This window comes from Carassius carassius, chromosome 4 (genome assembly GCF_963082965.1).
Source record: "Carassius carassius chromosome 4, fCarCar2.1, whole genome shotgun sequence".
Taxonomy (NCBI): domain Eukaryota; kingdom Metazoa; phylum Chordata; class Actinopteri; order Cypriniformes; family Cyprinidae; genus Carassius; species Carassius carassius.
In genome coordinates this window covers 26,513,952-26,534,507 of record NC_081758.1, presented here as the reverse complement: position 1 = coordinate 26,534,507, position 20,556 = coordinate 26,513,952, and the positions used below count along the sequence as shown (strand labels likewise).

Here is a 20,556-nt window from a genome sequence, read left to right as displayed (position 1 = left end):
TGCACTATATTTTCACTGTTTTTTTTTAATGTAAAATCATTTCCTAACTGTTTTTAAATGTATTTTAATTAAGTAAATTTTTTAGTCATTTTTAAAGTTTTTAAAATTGCTTGTTTTATATTTGTTATTATTATTCTTCATGATTATTTTACTTTCTTTTATGTAAAGCACTTTGAATTACCATTGTGTAAGAAATGTGCTATATAAATAAACTTGCCTTGACTTGCCTTGCCTATTTTCCACAGGTGAAGACAACTTATTTCTCCTCGTTGGCATCTAATATTTTATGACTTGCTGTGCAATGATCCTTTATTTTAGTGAACCTCATCCATGTTAAAGTGTGTGTTTTATAATTTGTGTTTTATTGTTTATTAACTTGTTGACTTGTTTGTTTTGCATTCTCTGTGCAGCACTTTGGTCGACTTTGGTTGTTTTAAATGTGCTTTATAAAGAAACATTGTATTGCATTGTTTATGTCTCATCTTTTCTTGTCTTTATCAGCATTTTAATCCATCTTGTAGAGGTCCTGGGAACTAGGTCCACTTAAAGTGGGAACTAAATTGAGAATTATACAGTCACAAAGAATTGATTATTATACACAGTCTGTGCCAGTGTCGCACACCATAATCATTTCAGCATCACTTGACTATTGAGTGTAGTTTGGGCTCCTCCTCAATGCATCTTATAAATGTAGTCATGTGTCCTGTACACATCCAGTCTGTTTTTCTTCATTAGTAACATGCAGTTATATAGGAGGTGTTGAAATTTACCAATAGCTCCTTGCATTCTTTCATGTAACAAGTTGAGTAAAACTATGAATATGCAATATAGTGCATAAATTGAGCAAAAATGCTCCTCTTTATAGTTATTTTTTGTAGCTGACGATGGATGAGTTTATGGATGCTGAATGGTTATTCTGAAGCAGATATTTTTACGTGGCATTGATTACAAGCTTTTCAAACACTGAATGAGCAGTTACATGACCCACATGGAAAGAACCTATAAGTGGATATATGCGCATATATGAAACCTATATGCAGTGTATATGCACATATATGCTAGAGAGGATCCAGTACACCTTGTCTCCAAAAATTTGATTGATGAGGGTCATAAAAGCCATCTGTTCTGGACACCTGTTTGTACACCCCCCTCCCCTCCCTGTACACCCTCCAGTGACCTTAATATGAACTTATGAACCAAGGAGGAATTTCGGAGGGGGAGAAGTTGTGAGAAGCTATGTGCTTTTTTTTTTAAACTTTGAAAAGGGGCGAAATCATGAAAATGGTGTAAGGGATGATTTTATTAAGGTTTTAAATAAACAGTGCATTTCAAGAAACAGATTATAAACACATAGCAGCAATGGAAACAATGTAAAAACGTTGTTACAATTGAAAAAAAAAAAAGAAAACTAGGTAATAGAGTTTTAGCATTTGTACCTTACCTCAAACTGAAAAAAAGAAACGAATGTAAAGCAGCGATACAAACCAGAAAAGTAGGCGTTTTGTCACGAGGTTAGAAAAAATTTAAAACAAAAGAAAAAAGATGGTAGACATTACGCGGATCTAAATAAAATACACCAGACCCCGTCTTTAAAACACCAGCACAAGATACTTGTCAAAACTATGCTGTACTTTACCACTAACTACAATTTTACTGACCGAGAGTTAAACGAAAGAAAATAAAAAGATCTCCCAGCAATGTGTTAAGTCATCTCCGTTGAGTCTTCCTCCCACCACCGCAGACACAGTTAGAATGAGGCTTGGGAATGCTCCGGAAAAAAAACACGCCTCCAGCGCTAGAGAGGGCAGGGCAGGAGGCGTGATAGTAGCATTAAATAGATTTAAACGTTACAATAATTAAACTAAGTAGTTTTTAATAAATAGACATCAGTCCTTAATTAGTGAAAACTTTATATCCGTTTAAACATATGGTCAATTTTTACTTTTTAAATGATGTAGGCCTATACGATTTTATTTACTTTTAGTCTTAAAAAAAAAAAAAAAAAAAAAAAACATCGTTGAAAAAGTGTTATTTGTTTTTAATGTATTAAGTTAATTACTCTAATCTACGACTAGTCTAAATCTAGACTATTCCCGTCGATAGATCTTTTATTTTTGTCAAGCTTAATTTCTCAAGCTATGTCAATTAACACACACACACAAACACACTTTCCACCAAAGACAGTTTCGCAAATAACCTGCCTGATCTATCTCAACTGCTATTTGTACCCAAAAATACACATGAATTAGACGAAATTACTGACAACATGGGCACTATTTTCTCTAATACATTAGAAGCTGTTGCCCCCATCAAATTGAAAAAGGTTAGAGAAAAACGTACTGTGCCATGGTATAACAGTAATACTCACTCTCTCAAGAAAGTAACTCGTAGTCTTGAACGCAAATGGAGAAAAACTAACTTGGAAGTTTTTAAAATTGCATGGAAAAACAGTATGTCCAGCTATAGACAGGCTCTAAAAACTGCTAGGGCAGAGCATATCCACAAACTCATTGAAAATAACCAAAACAATCCAAGGTTTTTATTTAGCACAGTGGCTAAATTAACAAATTACCAGACGCCACCTGATTCAAATATTCCACCAACGTTAAATAGTAATGACTTTATGAATTTCTTCACTGATAAAATAGATAACATTAGAAATACAATAGCGAATGTAGATTCTACAGCATCTAACACTTCAGTTTCATCCATCGCACCCAAAGATAAACTGCAGTGCTTTACAAATATAGGACAGGAAGAGCTAAATAAACTTATCACTGTATCTAAACCAACAACATGTTTATTAGATCCTGTACCCACTAAATTACTAAAAGAGCTGTTACCTGTAGCCGAAGAACCGCTTCTCAATATCATTAACTCGTCGTTATCTTTAGGTCACGTCCCAAAACCATTCAAGCTGGCGGTTATCAAGCCTCTTATTAAGAAACCAAAACTAGATCCTAGTGTACTGGCAAATTATAGGCCTATTTCAAATCTTCCATTTATGTCTAAAATTTTAGAAAAAGTTGTGTCTTTCCTTATGAGCACCTTCCTGCATAAAATTCCTGCATAATTTCAGTCAGGTTTTAGGCCCCACCATAGCACAGAAACTGCACTTGTTAAAATTACAAATGACCTGCTTCTTGCGTCAGATCAAGGCTGCATCTCATTTCTAGTCTTACTTGATCTTAGTGCTGCGTTCGATACCATAGATCATGACATACTCATAGATCGATTACAAAACTATACAGGTATTCAAGGGCAGGCTCTAAGATGGTTTAGATCCTACCTGTCCGATCGCTACCATTTTGTTTACTTAAATGGGGTGTCATCTCATTTATCATCAGTAAAATATGGAGTGCCACAAGGATCCGTCCTAGGTCCCCTTCTATTTTCAATATACATGTTGCCCCTTGGTAATATTATTAGAAAATACGGAATTAGCTTCCACTGTTATGCTGATGATACTCAGCTATATATCTCAACGAGACCAGATGAAACTTCCCAATTATCTAAGCTAACAGAGTGTGTTAAAAATGTAAAAGATTGGATGACAAATAATTTTCTCCAATTAAATTCGGATAAGACAGAGATATTAATTATTGGACCAAAAAACACCACACAGAATCTTGTAGATTACAATCTGCAACTAGACGGATGTACTGTTACTTCCTCTACAGTCAGAAATTTGGGTGTTATATTGGACAGCAATTTGTCTTTTGAAAATCATATTTCCAATGTTACAAAAACCGCATTCTTCCATCTTAGAAACATTGCCAAGCTACGAAACATGTTATCTGTTTCTGATGCAGAAAAGCTAGTTCATGCTTTCATGACCTCTAGACTGGACTACTGTAATGGACTTCTAGGTGGTTGTCCTGCTTCGTCAATAAACAAGCTACAGGTAGTCCAAAATGCAGCAGCTAGAGTCCTTACCAGGTCAAGAAAATATGATCATATTACCCCAATTTTACAGTCTCTGCACTGGCTACCTATTAAGTTCCGTATCAGTTACAAATTATCATTACTTACCTATAAGGCCCTAAATGGTTTAGCTCCTGCGTACCTAACTAGCCTTCTACCACGCTACAACCCATCACGCACCCTAAGGTCACAAAACGCTGGACTTTTGGTAGTTCCTAGGATAGCAAAGTCCACTAAAGGAGGTAGAGCTTTTTCACATTTGGCTCCCAAACTCTGGAATAGCCTTCCTGATAATGTTCGGGGGTTCAGACACACTCTCTCTGTTTAAATCTAGATTAAAAACGCATCTCTTTCGCCAAGCATTCGAATAATGTATCTCTTAAATTGTGAGTGTAGTTGCATCTGCATTTTTATTCTTTAGCTTGGGTTAAACTAATTTTACTTTGTTGGATCAGCAGCTATGCTAATGATGTCTCTATTTTGTTTCTATGTTTTGCCACGGGATTTACATCCCGTGGTAACTAGGATTTACACAAGCTCCAGTCTGGATCCAGAACACCTGAGAAGAGATGATGCTGACCCTCAGAGGACCCCAGATGATCTTAATCTTGAATCAACAAACAGAACTAACAATTATTGCTACATGTGTGACTGCATCCTATAATTACTATTAATTAATAATATTGATAGTTCATCATCTAGCTGACTACGTCTTGTATTATTATTATTATTTTTATTTTTCTAAAATCCTGTCAAACGTGCACAAACTACTAGCTACTACTAAATATTGTAGAAACATAATTTTCTGTAAAGTTGCTTTGTAACGATTTGTATTGTAAAAAGCGCTATACAAATAAACTTGAATTGAATTGAATTGAATTCTGTCAAGCTTGTGTCGTGTTATCTAGTAAATAAACCAGATGTCATCTCAAGCATCGAAACGTGACCGTGTCCGGCGTCTGGCGTCTGTGTGATTCCTGGCGCGTGCATATCAGTTAGACATCAAGCGGTTGTAAAGACATCTAACAGGATTTGAAATGCTTGTAACTGGCTTGTGAAACTAACTAATTTCAAAGGGTGTTTTATATATATATATATATATATATATATATATATAGGATTTTTATTTTAATTACATTTATTATTTTTATTCACAAGGTGATTTTTTTAAACATTAACGTACACAGGTCATACAGACAAGCGCAGTCTACCTTGCTTTTTTCAAGCCTCAATACACACACACACACACACTTATGAGGTTTTTAACTTATTAAGACTTTGACTTATTGACTTTTGACTTATTAAGATCTTTGATTTCCAATGTGAGACGGAACTTTTAAACGCAAACGATACACAATACTTTGTGGGGAGAAACGCTAAACAGATATCATCGCATTGATTTTGGAATTGTTAAAAACCAATGCATTTCAAACAATCGAAGTTAATGCCGTATCTACTCCGTCGAGATGAAAGACCGTCTTTACGCAGCAGGATATAAGATAAAGGTCAGACGGTGTCTGGCGTAGATCATGCCAGTAACAGATACATTCAGCCAAGTTGTAAAAATAATATACATAAATCAACGTGTATGGGTAGCCTATTAAAGATTTATGTTATTAGGGTCGGCTCTACTGAAGTTTATTATATTTTAGAGGTGTTCTCAAGAGACGCCCACAGGGTTATCCAACCTTTAAAAACTAAAAGTTGTGTCATGCTCATTACCTGCAAATTATCTTCAAGCCGTGCTACGTTACAAAACCAACAATAAACGAAAACAATGGCAGACAACTACCAGGGTGAGTTTTTATATATATATATATATATATATATATATATATATATATATAAATGATTTAAATATATTTTAAAGTGAATATTTGTTTAATGTCTCGTGGATGATCTCTAGGTTTTGAGAATCAGGCTTTCGATGAAGGTTTGGAACAGATCCTTGAAGAGTTATGTGAGTATTTTCCAATTTTATTTTATTAACTCAATGTCTAATAATCACATCAATAACTTTTGCTATCATTCTTACAGTTGATGAGGCCGTGTTTTTTGCCTGTGATGAACCCGGAGCTGTTAATAACGGTAAGCCTTTTTCTCAATAAGTTAAAAATTAATGTTCACATAACATGATTAGGCTACCAGATAAATAATAATAATGAGATATGTTTTTTTTTGTTTATTTTTTTGACAGACGAGCAAGCTGTTGGCGACAATCAAGCTGTGATAATTCCGCCAGAAAATGTTGCACAAGTAGGTTGTGATAATTCCGCCAGAAAATGTTGTACAAGAGGTTGTGATTAGTACCGAATCACCGCGTGATCTAGGACACGTCACGAATCCCGCCCCCGCCGACGCTCTGGTTTACGAAGGAGTTTCTCACAATCCCCCAGATTTCTCAAGCGTTCGCACTGAAGTTAGCGTTACGTGTAGACCTCGCCACTCGGAGGGTCAGGGGGTAAAACGTTTGAGGCTACCGGAGCGGGAAACGGACGATATTCCAACCACCAGTCGTTTAAGGACTTCGGAGAATAACGGTATGTATTAAGATAGAAAAACTTATTACGTTTTATGTTTTGCGTTTTATTCAACAAAATAATAATACAAGTTTTATCAACATTTACAGAGCAAGGATATGACGAAGGAGGACTAACAGCCTGGACCGATTCGATGGTGAGAGCCTGGGATCGGGCGTCTTTTAACGAATCGGCAAGCGAGGAGGAGACGGAAGACTTACCTCACGAAAATCCTCAAGAGCTGTTCCATGAACGTGATTTAAATAGAAGGCTTGATTATGATATGCTTCGCCGTGTTAATCGACGGTTTGAGACACTTTTCGATTTGAGCGGTCAAGCATTGTCCTATCGGGGTGCGGAAGAGATCGTTGGTAATGCACAAAGTGATGTGGTGGCAATTTTAAGGAATATCATAGAGTGTCAACAACAGCTCAACGAATCATTGCGTCATGCGGCTGAATTTTGGAGAAGTTGCCACGAACTGCTATATGGAGAATTTCAACAGTTTCAACAGCGTATGAGCGGGGTACCGGGAGAAATCCATCAGGTACAAGTGGAACAAAATCTATCTGTTAATGCTCTTACTCTGATCACAGAACGTTTAAATCTAATGCAAAGAATGTTATCAGATTTGTACCGGCGTGATCACACTTGATATGTATTATATTGTTGTTTTTTATTATTATTATTATTTTATTTTTTTTTTTTGGCTTCGATTCGTTATTACCACCAAATATTTCTTGCATTATTGTTTGTTATTTCTTAAATGTAGTATTGTTTTGTGAATTATCATTAGTTTCTTTCATTTATTAATATTGTTTGTTGTTGGCATTGATTTATACCTTAGCTATTGCATGTTATTGTCTCCATATTAGGTGTTGTTTTACTTACAGGGAAAAGGTGTTTTGAATTTATACCTGCTGTATGTTTCTGTTTTTCATCTGATTATATCGCATTGTGAATCGGTGTCTGTGTTTTCAGGAGTGTGCAGGCTTGTCTTTAAATTTAAAAAAGGTGTGTTTTTCGATTTAAAATAAATAAAAAAATAATAATTCAAAATGAGTAGTAAAAGGTGTCACGATGATTTACATACCCACACTTCAGAAGATGATCATAGACCATTAAGACCCAGATATGATTTTCAAAACAATACACAACAGTTACATAAAATTATTAACAATTATTTACAGATGTTACCGCCTAATCCTCTTAACATGATAGATAGATTACACGAGATTATAGACGAACAACACGAATGGTTGGGTGCCGCTATAGACAGCGATGATCAGGTCGGTGCAGGTCCTTCTAATAACGGTCCCTCAGGATATGATCCGACAGCTCCAGATATGGGTCTCAGTCGGTCTTACATAGACAGACTGGTGAGAGAAGGAGGTAGTGTGGGTGATTTTACGATTGTCCCAAGACCTCGATTTAATGGATTAGAAATTCGCAGAACTTTAAATTTTCGTGAAATAGCAACAGATGATTTTGCCGCTTATAATATATTTTAACATGATATTTTGAACGAAATTGTTACGCTTTCCAGATTATTAGCTGGTGAGGGCGGGTTTTTTAACATCTCTCTGCAAGGTGCAAGTCTCCCCACAGATATAAATGCCATTCTAACGCCTGATAACAATCACGACGTTAATGTATTTGTAGACCAAATCGAACGAACAGTTCAAAGCAATACGGATGTGGGTTTTGACACCGCTTTAGAGTTATGTGTCTCTGTAGCGCGAAACAAACAAGGTGGGGGTCGTAGGAAGTTGGCAGACCTGGCACATAATCAGGTCATACAGAAAAATAGAATGCATTTGTTTGCCCCAAAAAATTTCACAGACAATATGTGTTTTAGCATGTGCATAGCTCACTTTCTAAATCCACAGTGTACCGACGCAGAATTGTTGACATTAGCCAGAAATATACATACCGATCTGGGTTACTATCCACAAGATAAAATTCGTTGCATGATGTTTCTAAATTTGAAGCCTTTCTAGACTTGAAAATAGTTATCTTTCACAGATCTGATTCAGGTAAATTAGAAGTGTATAAAAATACGGATGAGCCGCATCACAAGACGTTGCATTTGTACCTGCATGAAGATCATTTTTATGGGATAAAAAATCTGAAAGGTTTCTTAGGTTACGGGTATGTTTGTGAGTTCTGCTATCAAGGGTTCAATGATCGTAGTGTACATTATTGCAAATTTACATGTAATGTGTGCATGAACATGTCTTGCTACACGCATCCCAAGAAGCCGTTCCAGTGCGATGATTGTTTGAGATACTGTAGATCTGATTTCTGTTATGAAATGTATAAACAAGCACAAAGTGATGGTTCAAAGTCTCAGTGTGATAGCATAAAATACTGTGATAAATGTTACAGACAGTACAGAAAAAAATAGGCTGGTGATAAGCTATTAACGCACAAATGTGCACCATCCAGATGTGCGCATTGCGCCGAAGTTCTCATGGGTGAAGACCAGCACTGTTGCTATATTCAACCAACCAAGCCTATAGAACATAGCCAAGACTATATTTATTTTGACTTTGAGACGATGTATGAAGACGGGCGGCATAAGGCAAATTATGTTTGTGCATCAACGCAAGCTGGGGATGAATTTTCGGCGGAAGGGTTAGATTGTGTAGATCGCATGATCAAGCATTTCAGACGATCGAAATTTGAGGGTTACACATTTATCGCACACAATTCTTCGGGTTTCGACTCTTTTATACTGCTCGAGTATTTTACTAGTCAGGGACTAACTCCAAAAATCATACTCCAAGGTTGCAGACTTGTTTACATGTACGACCAAGCCTTTAAACAGAGATACATCGACAGCTATAGCTTTTTGCCCATGAAATTGTCAAAAATGACCTCTGCTTTAAACCTAAACACCAGAGAAAAAGGGTTCTTTCCACATCATTTTAATCGCTTGCAGAATGCAAACTATATCGGTCCGTATCCGTCAAAAGATTATTATGGATACCAGACAATGTCTGACGCTGAACGTGTGAAATTTGATTCGTGGTACGAGGGCGTAGCAGGAGAGGTGTTTGACTTCAAAAAGCAATTAGCCTTGTACTGCAAGAATGACGTTGTATTGCTACGTGAAGGATGTATGAAATACCGAAAAGAGTTTATAGAATGTACAAACGTTGATCCTTTCGGATGTATAACATTAGCCGGATGTGCTATGAAAGTGTTCAAAACGCTTTTTTTAACCAAAGACACAATTGCCTTAACGCACAAAAATGCCTACATCAATCAGTACAAATTTTATTCAAATCTTTCCATACAATGGTTGGAATACATTAAAGCACACAGAAATGTCGATGTTCATCACGCTTTAAATTATGGCGAAGTCAAATTTGGACCGTATCATGTGGACGGCTATTATGAGGCTGATAATGGCGATAAAATAGCTTTGGAGTTTCTGGGATGTTTCTGGCACGGACATTGTTGTCGTTTTAATCCTAACGATTTGAATCCGGTGTCAAAAACACCTTTTGGCCTGCTCAGAAGACAATCTGACAATAAGCTGAAAGTTTTGCGTGATACCTATAATCTCAAAGTGCACAAGATTTGGGAATGTCAGTGGGAGTCTGCTAAACAAAACGATCCCAGTGTAGTTGCATTTATGAGTAATTATAATGCACCAGCGAGACTGAATCCTAGAGAAGCACTCTACGGAGGTCGCACGAATGCACTCCGCTTGTACCACGAGACCGTTGAGGGCGAGCGCGTGTCATATCTGGATTTCACATCTCTATATCCGTATGTACAGTCGTGTAAAACCTACCCTATTGGGCATCCTGAGATCATTTTAAAAGATTTTGAACCGGTCAAATCTTATTTCGGTCTCATTAAATGCAGTGTACTGCCCCCACGTAAACTACTGCATCCAATATTGCCTGTCAAATCCTCTCAGGGGAAACTACTATTTGCGCTGTGTCACACCTGTGCTGAGGCACAGTATCAGGGTCAGTGTCACCACAGTGATGACGAAAGGGTCATTTCAGGAGTTTGGACCTCTGTCGAGCTCTCCAGAGCTATTGATAAAGGTTATTCGGTAGTCAGAATTGAGGAAGTCTAGCATTTTCCAAAGACATCAGACACTTTATTCAGCGGTTATGTTAAGACGTTTCTCAAATTCAAATAAGAGGCTTCAGGTTTTCCATCACACGTAGTGACAGATGCTGAAAAGGAGTCTTACGTCAGAGATTATTTTGAGAAGGAGGGAGTTCAGCTCGACCTTGACAAAATAGCACTCAACCCCGCACGTAGATCTATAAATAAATATTTATTGAATTCGCTTTGGGGTAGATTTGGACTTCGGTGTAATCAAGCTACAGCGGAGCTTTTAACAGACCCTGAAGATTTCGCCCGCTATATCTTTGGAAACGGACGGGTCATTAAACACTTCTCATTCGTGTCGGACATAGTGGCTTTAGTTCAATGGTGCTATGCTGATGAAGACCCCGCCCCCGCGAGTGATGTTAATGTGTTCATCGCAGCATTTACCACGGCTTACGGGCGTTTGGAGTTATATGATCTCATGGATCAGTTAGGACCCCGTGTTTTTTACGTAGATACAGACAGCGTTATCTTTGAATCGAAAGATGGAGATTGGGTACCTAAAACAGGTGCATATCTTGGTGAATCGATGGATGAGCTTGATGATGGAGATTTCATAAGTACTTTTGCGTCAATGGGACCGAAAACATACGCGTTTAAAACCACAAAAAATCAAGTAACTCTTAAAGCTAAAGGGATCACGCTGCATTCTGCTAATGCGAAAATTGTACTCTAGAAAACATGATATGCCTGATACAGGGATATGTAACATCACGTGACACTAGCCACCTGCTCACGCGCACAGAGACCATTGTGGGGAATAAAAAGAAGTTCACTCTGCATAATAGAGCAGTCTTGAAAAGATTCAAAGTGGTATATGACAAACGCGTGCTACTTCCTGATTACACCACACTTCCTTATGGATACTAATGGTATTTCTAGCATACAAAATGTGTATGTTGAAGAGGATTTTGACTTTCGTTTCCAATATCCTTTCTCAGCCTTAGTCTCCGGGCCATCCGGAAGCGGAAAGACTGTTTTTGTAAAGAATTTATTGTGTAACGCACTCAAGTTGATCAATGTAAAAATTGACAGTATTGTATTTTTATACAGTTGTTGGCAACCTTTGTATGATGAACTGTTGTCATTGTATGATATAAAATTTATTGAAGGTATTCCAAACTCTTTAACCGATGAAACTTTAATAAAGCCTAATGTCAATGTGTTGATTATCTGTGATGACCTAATGTCTGAGGCATTTTCAAACGATGAACTCTCGCGAGCTTTCACACAATATGTTCATCATATACCATTTTCTATCATACTGATAACACAGAATCTGTTTTTTCACGGTAAAACCAGTAGGACTATCGCTCTCAATACTCACTATCTTATTTTGTACAAGAGTCCGAGAGACTCGATGCAAATAATGACTTTAGGACGTCAGATTTACCCAGGAAATACAAAGTTCTTTATGGAGTGTTATAAGGATGCTACCAATCAACCTTACGGATTCCTTTTGATTGACTTTAAAGCTAAAACCCCAGAGCGTTTTCGTCTCAGATCAGAATTGTTTTCAGATCAACAGGTGGTGTATGTACAGAAAAGACTACGGTAAATACTGTTGTTGAAAATGAGTGATAGGCTCTGTAAAAACCTACCTCTTTTAAAACTATTATATAAGGCTTCACCGAGACAACGCCGTGTTATTTTACAGTCAGCGTCAGATCAGCTGATTCTATCCCTGTGTGAGATAGCTCTTAATGTACTTCACGGTAACATACCTCTAAACACCAACCAGTTCCGGAGGTTAAAAAAGAAAAAACAGGAGATCAAATACGCCGCTAGTAAAAAGGTTAACATCCAAAAAAAAAAACGGTTGATTAATCAACGAGGCGGTTTTCTTGTACCTCTGTTAAGTGTGGCAATACCATTTATCACTAGTTTAATAACCTCCAGACAGCATTAGGAATGGAATATGCCGAAAAACTTTACCTAATCCCTCAGAATCAGATGAATAAATTAAGAACTACCGGTGTTCGTGAGACAATTCAACAAACTGTGGAGAACGATTTAGATACAGCTATAAGAAACGTATTGCAGAGAAGTGATTTAGATTCGCATGGGAAGGCTAAACTTTATTCCAGCGTCTTACAGAGGTTTTTAACTATAGTAAAACAAGGTGATTTGGAGAGTAGTACTTTAACTCTTTCACTACCGAAAACGGACGCTATTCACGCCGATGAACCTGCTAATACACCTGCTACTACACCTGCCACTGCACCTGTTAGTGCAACTGCTGCTGCACCGTCGCATGATGAAAGTGAGGATCAGATTGTCAATGAAATCTTAAACAATGTGCCGCAAAGAAGTTTAAAAAACATCAAACTCATTCTGAATAAAATGTCTAATGCCAAACAAGTGTCTTCATGGACAACTTCTGGCGAGTTTGTATTTAAAGGGAATGTAATCGTAGGTTCACACATGTTGGATTTGGTTAAAAGTATAACGGCGCCTCACACGCTCTGTGATGAATACAGACCGCGTGGTTGGGATGAATTTCTGGATGCTTTTGCAACTTTAAATATACCATTTTCCACTATCACGAATCTGCAGGTTAAACGCATGGTTGAAACCCTTAAAAGGAAATCGCCTATCCCCATGAAAAAAGGGATTCGTAAAAAGCACACGGCAAAGACTATACCACGATCTACTGCCACTGATGGACAGTTGTTTAATTCACCCTCACTCGATACTACTGCCTGGTTATCTTTTTAAATTTTTTTTGTGTAAATATGTTTTTGAAATAATTGTGTTGTGTTATGTATTAAGTTTTTGATGTTAATAAAAAAGATGGAAAAAGAGATCTGTCTATACATTGTCTTTATTTATACAGTACAACCATATTGTTAATACATTCAAGATTACATAGCATTTTATTTATTATCAAACATAAAATAATAACACAGTTCTAGGCTACTACAGACACCTTTTACAATTTTGTACACACTTAATACAATTAAATGTATCACAGAGAGAAGGTTTCAGTCTCTTTACAAATCGTGCAACCATATTATCATTTTTAATCAGATCATCATGATACATTTTAACATTTTCATAATCATAACCCTTTGACATGTGATACAGAAAAAACACACAATGTTGTCCGCAAGTGTCTGATGTGAAGTCTTGAACCTGTTTGTTAGAGTATTGTACACAGATAGAATTGTTTTTTAAAAAGGTTTGTACGGTCTTTGGAAAACGGGGGTCTTTTGGAGATCCTCCAAAGGTATCAAAAAAGCAGCTCACGCCATCCTTGGTTATGTAAATTGCTAACCAATGCAACCCCGGTTTTGTGGAGGGGTCCGAGTTAAAAATAAGCATAGACGGGGTATTCTTTACGGTCACTTTGGGTAGATAATCGCCGGGAAGCACTCCTAAAAAACTTGTATTGTGATCAATTTTATCCATAACAGACGTTAGTTGAACCGTATTCATTTTCCCTCCTCCTCAGTAATAATCCACTAACACCTGTCTTCGATTAGATATTTCAACAATTGAATCAAAAATCGCATATACGATAATGGTTATGGATTGTCTGAGAGGTTGTCTGAATCGTGCTTCTAGTCTAATATTTCCCGATTTAATTAGTGAAACATGATTCGAACAATCTTCATCAGGGGACAAATTAAAGGCATAGAGCGTGTAGCCGTTTAGAAAATCCTGACGATCTATTACAAGAGGTTGATTTTTAAGATGTCTTCCGGTAGCCGTCACGAGTTGATAAAAGTCCCTAACGGCTGATCCGCTTTCATATTCCGGTTGAAACGGTTTGGATGGAATTTGGACGCAGTCTTGATATAAAGCCAAAAACTCCAGGTTAAAATGTTTAAAAGCAAAGGGGTTTTTATCATACGCTCCTGAAAAGGCTGAATTTTCGGTCATTGCTAAAATTATTGATTTTGGTAGTGTACCGAGAAAAATATTTTTTTGATTAGATACGCGAGAACCAGCTGGGATAGAAAAATTCTTCACACACACACACGGTCTATGGGGTATTTAGCAGTAGTGCTTAGAAGCGCCTGAGCATGCCCCAACCGGACTCCTGGTGAAACAGTAACTTTTTTGACAAAAAGAGATGCTGACACAATATTGAGTTTATAACCAACAGCGTCATCTCGCATTAGGCAGAACTCATCTTTAGCTCTTGTCATCCTTATTTTTATATCTACACCATTCAACATTAATTTTTCTTGAAAGAAAATGTCGCTGTGAATGGGGGCTAGTAATTCTATCACATTACTAGCATTGGTAAATGCAGCTCTCTTCATTAACCCCGTATTTTCTCCAGCAGTGTCAGTAGCATCCATGTGACCCGGTGTATCTTTGTAGAACAAACCGACTGAAAAGACGCTTTCGAGTGTATCTTTTCCAAAATTAATCAGAGCTTCAATCAAACATCTGTAGGGGTAGGTACTGGAACTCTGGGTTATCAGACGATCCCCCAGAGAGACATCCACCTGTGAGAATATACATGCTCCCGATCCGTCTGGTATATTAGAACCGTCGGGTCCGGTTATTTTGAGTCTAGTGTATAAAAGAGTGTTATTAAGATCCAAATAATCCTCTCCCATGCCAGCGATAAAAAATTCTAATGGTGATGAATCGGTTATTGCGGATAGAGGCGGTATTTCGACGTAAGTATTTTTTTCAGTGGACGTCTGTGTCATGGGGATCGTGAATAAATCTAACTCTGATTTAATACACTCCTCGGACATGCGATGGAATAGAGCCATGTTTAGAAAATAGTGTTCAGAAATCTTTTGGTACGGACGGTTTTCTTTACACGTTTAGTGCGGGGACGCCGGTTACGTTTTAGGGCCGCGCGCTTGTTACTGCGACGTTTAGCTTTCTTCACACGGCCACTCCCCCTACGTAGACGCTCACCCAGTGGTTTAAAAGAACCTCGTGACATCACCATTAACCCGTTGCCATTTTGTCCATTATTATTATTATTGTCGTTATACGATCTTGATAGAGCGCTGGTCACAACATCGCTAGCTATATTTCTAGCAGCAGTTTTTAGATGTGGTTTTACTATACTAAAACCTCTTTTCAACAGCGGTAGCGCCGTCCTAAAAAGAGATTTGAAGATGCCACCTATGCCTGCTCCGTACATAACAGGACCGCCCGCGTAACCTGGTAACCCGTTACCCGTCTGGTTCCGGTAGTATGTAACATATCGCTCGGGATCCATAGTTGCGTAATAGTTTGCTAAAACTAAAACTTATTTCACCGGTCTGAAGTGAAGTTTAGCCACAACTTTACCATACGTGAAACGCACGTGTTTGTTCTGATCGTCTTTAACCTCAATGCAGATATCTGTAATATTAGATTTATTCACAGGTACGTAATGCAGCTTGTCGAATCTAACACTGACGCTGTCATTAGATGTACCGTCTATATGTACAGTTCTCAGTAGCGGGAGGTACGAATCACCTACTGCTTGATATTCGATCATATCACTGTATATGTACATGCTATAAAATGCACCTCTTATGTCAGCTTGATGCGGTGCGTATGTGACGACAGGTGCGCCGTCAGAACTATTTTTGGTGTGCTGTTTTGCAGTTCCTAGAGACACACCAGACTTTAATCCTATAATAATAGCCAACTTCCCATAAAATATCAAAGATGTGTTTGTCGGTGCTTTTAGAAATATCCTGTTTTTGATGTGATCGTAACCAAGTGAGACTTTCGGGGGAAGGTTGGCGTTGATTTCTCTAACCAGAAATAGTACATCTTCATAATAACCCGGTTTTAACGTATTGCACACTTTAGATACATTTTGTAGATTTTTTTCTTTAATGTAGATAATCACATCACTGTCCTCTTCGTAATGCGTCTCATCATATCCCAGTATATTAGGGTCGGTGTTAATAATAAAGGCGGCATCCTCTTGCTAGTCTCGTTTTGTAATTTGAGATATGATTGTCAGGGTAAACATCCATAGATGCATTACAAGGCAGCGTGATATAAAAGCCGCCCTCACTCATGGTGTAGTTTTTCACAAATGCTACTTATGACACCTCCGGTTGTTACTTTAATGGATTCTGTATGTCCACGATCTCCTTTTCTGGTAACCATGAGGAAAACTTAGTAGGCCAACCCAGCCACTTGACAAGACAAAGCATTTGGCGGCCGTTTTTTTTTTTGATCTAAAATCTTTTCTATTTTAAACGATTTGTCTTGGTTCACAATGATTTTTTGTAATTCTTTTTCATAAAAGCAACCGTAAATAACATCACCATCATAATCTTGTAGTCTGTACACTGGAGGGTTTCGTGGTATACGAGCGGCTATAGTGAAATATTCCTCGGTGTAATTCTGTTCATAACCCTTCGAAAATACACCTCTAACTTTTGAAACTCTAACTACATCCCCTATTTTATACTTGAAGACAGGTGTTCCTTTATGTAACTTTCCATACAGATTATTGAACACATCTGTCTCATTTTCTTTATTGACGTCCAACGGTCGCATTTTAATACTTTTGTGATAACTGGCGTTATATCCTTCTACAAGATCTTGTAAGATATTGTAGAAACGCTTTGAATTGATAGCCGTTAAAAACCGAGCCATTTTCGATTTAAAAGTGCGATTAAATCGCTCCACACAAGACGATTTTACATCACTTGCTGTAGCAAAATGATGTATGTTATACTTTTTCATCAGTTGTTGGAAATGTTTGTTGAAAAATTCTGTACCTTTATCGGTCTGTAATTTTTCAGGTATATGGTTTTCTTTGAGTATGAGTCGAATGCTTTCGTAACCTCTACACCTGTTTTATTCTTCAGCGGACGTACCCAAGCATACTTGCTAAAAACATCTATACATGTCAGTAAAAATTTGATACCGTCGTTTTCTTTCGAAAAAGCAGACATGTCAACAAGATCTGCTTGAAACTGTACATCTTTTCCGTACACTATCACTCTATTCCGTTTGTATTTGATAGGTGCTGTCTTGTGTAATGTATAAGTGTCCTGAGATGCTAGCCAATCTGATATTTCTTTATCCTTCAGAGTTACCCCGTATTCCTGTAGTACACCGCGTTTTAATCGTTCTTTACCTCCCAAAGAACCAGGGTGCGCTGGGTTGTAGTACACTTTTTTCATTAATTCAGACATCTTACCACCACTAGTGTTTACAAAAAACAATGACAGAGTTATTAGGGTCAAAAGCTTTTTATTAGCAATCGTTGCAGAAGACGCATACGAGTTCAATTTGATTGGTCATACATTATCTAATTATACATCATCTAGATATTGAAGGAATTTCACACACATTAAAACATTTTTCGCTATCATATGCTCAACTAGCATGTCAATAGTTTTATATACGTCTATCGGATCATTTCTTGACAACAACATTACACACACATCGGTTACATAAGTACAAAGACATAAAATGTTACCTATTTTAAGACTTTCTTCACATTCAGGCATAAGTTCAAGAATATTTTTAACAGTCATGCGCGGGTTATACGTGTTTGTGAGGCAGTGAGTTGTCATAACACACCACTCCTCCGACATTCCCCTCACAAATAACATTTGTTTTTTTAATTTCATTAAACGTTTATTGTCCACATAACATTCACTCTCATCATCTATAATCTTATACAATAAAAAAGTTATTTCACTCTTAATTCTTTGTTTAAATATGAGTTTTCCCAGACAGTTTGTGCTGCAGAGGTTACCCATGTCCCCACGGTTAATCAGAATCAGCAGGTGTACTCTTCTTCCAGCTGTCAACAGCGTCGTAAATGGCCTGCTCGCAAGTTTCATCCACAAGTTTCGTCCGGAGTTCTGCCAGACCTTCCACTATGTACATCTCATCTCTGAGGTCACACAGAACACCATCGACAACCCCCTGAATTCTTTGCTGATGCGGTGTTAAACCAAACAGTTTCAAGGTTTGTGCCAGAATGAGTTTCAGATCAGGTTTACACAATTTATGCGAGAGTTGTTCAAAACATCCCAGAAAATAGTATGCAGGTGCCTCATAGAGACATGAATGTTGTGTTTGCGAAGGATGATCGACATGACATCCGTAACAATCTTTCTTCAGCTGTTTGTCAACCAGATGTTCCAGAATTATGGCAACAACAGCTTTAATGATCTTATGTCCGATCACCCCAATGCAACCGTCGACGGTGTCCGAGACGTTTTCAGAATTTGCTGTGCCAGATGGACCAACGTGGGGAGATGGTGGCGGATTGTACTTTGCGAGGAAGGCGAGGTTATGGTATCCGAGCTCTGTACAGAATTTGTTCAGCCAGGCGTCATTGTCCGTCGCTGACCACGGTGCGGTCATGTTGGTGGTGGTGATGTCGCTCGAAGTCTATTTCCACAGAGGCCCCTGACGTGCGTATTTAATGATTATAGATGGTAGGCGGGGCCACATGAACCCCTCTCCGGCTGGCCACACACCATTCAGGGTGAAACAGCTTCACTTTTATGTTGTTGTATCTGTCAAACGCCTCGCACCACTTAAACATTTTGTCTATCTTTCCAAATATCTCCTCTAACGCAGGCACGTCTTTCCACTGAAACAAAAATTTAATCTTAGAGTATTTAAGATGGTCCTCTTCAGATATTGGCCATGCGCGTTCAGGTAAATCCAGGAGACGGTCGCTGCAAAGAATATATATATAATCATCAGCATACTTGTTAATGTGATCTCCGAGCACTCTGTAACGTAATCCTGGAGTGATACCATTCCATTCGCCTATGAATAGAGGATCGTCGCCTCCATCTTTAAGATCACGCCAGACATAATTGTAAAATAAACACCAATCTTTTACTGTGAAAAACAGATCAGGATCCTCGGCTGTGTCGTACGTGACCCTTTCATCGCTGTCCACGGTGCTCAGTCTGACCTTGCGGTTGCACTTGTCAAAATCGTAACTGCAAATACGATTACCGGATAGATGAAACTCACGCTTAACATTGTCCAAAGGTTCGTGGAGGAAATTGGCCAGACACGGCCCATGTTTTATCTTCCTCGGGGCCAGCATTAGCTGTTCCATAGCTAACTCAACACTCTTCTCAGGAGTTTTAGGTGATGATGTCGTGGCCATTGTTACAGAATAGCTCTCCAATTTTTCCAATTCACAAAACACCGTTCGTATTTTACAACTAGGTACGGATAAATTAGTTTCAACAAAAACCTCTTTTTATACACTTGTTACAGCCAAATTGATGCTTCTATCACGCCTCCTGCCCTGCCCTCTCTAGCGCTGGAGGCGTGGTTTTTTTCCGGAGCATTCCCAAGCCTCATTCTAACCGTGTCTGCGGTGGTGGGAGGAAGACTCAACGGAGATGACTTAACACATTGCTGGGAGAGTTAGTGGTAAAGTACAGCATAGTTTTGACAAGTATCTTGTGCTGGTGTTTTAAAGACGGGGTCTGGTGTATTTTATTTAGATCCGCGTAATGTCTACCATCTTTTTTCTTTTGTTTTAAATTTTCTCTAACCTCGTGACAAAACGCCTACTTTTCTGGTTTGTATCGCTGCTTTACATTCGTTTCTTTTTTTCAGTTTGAGGTAAGGTACAAATGCTAAAACTCTATTACCTAGTTTTCTTTTTTTTTCAATTGTAACAACGTTTTTACATTGTTTCCATTGCTGCTATGTGTTTATAATCTGTTTCTTGAAATGCACTGTTTATTTAAAACCTTAATAAAATCATCCCTATCCGCAAAACAATTTGTGCGCCGAAAAAAAGAGGAAAAAATTTAAATCTCGGACACCCTATCAAACGTCATTGGATAGTGCAGGAAGGAAGAGGAAGAGGAGGAGGCGGTGGAGGAGGAGGAGGATGATGATGAGGCGTGTCATGACAGACCTTCAAAGAACAATAAAGATATTTTTTTTTTCTGTTCAGTTTTTTGTCTTATTTTTGTTCTTTTACTATTTGATTGTTCTTGTAAATATATAATGTACATTTCTATATTTTGGACTTTTATTTATG

The 20,556-nt window shown here is 37.9% G+C and overlaps 1 protein-coding gene across 1 annotated transcript in view; it reads right to left on the bottom strand.

Annotated features, from left to right (window-relative positions):
* The window catches only part of LOC132139621 (carboxyl-terminal PDZ ligand of neuronal nitric oxide synthase protein-like), a 72,550-nt gene that overhangs the window by 17,884 nt on the left and 34,110 nt on the right, over nucleotides 1-20,556 (bottom strand). The window lies entirely within an intron of this gene.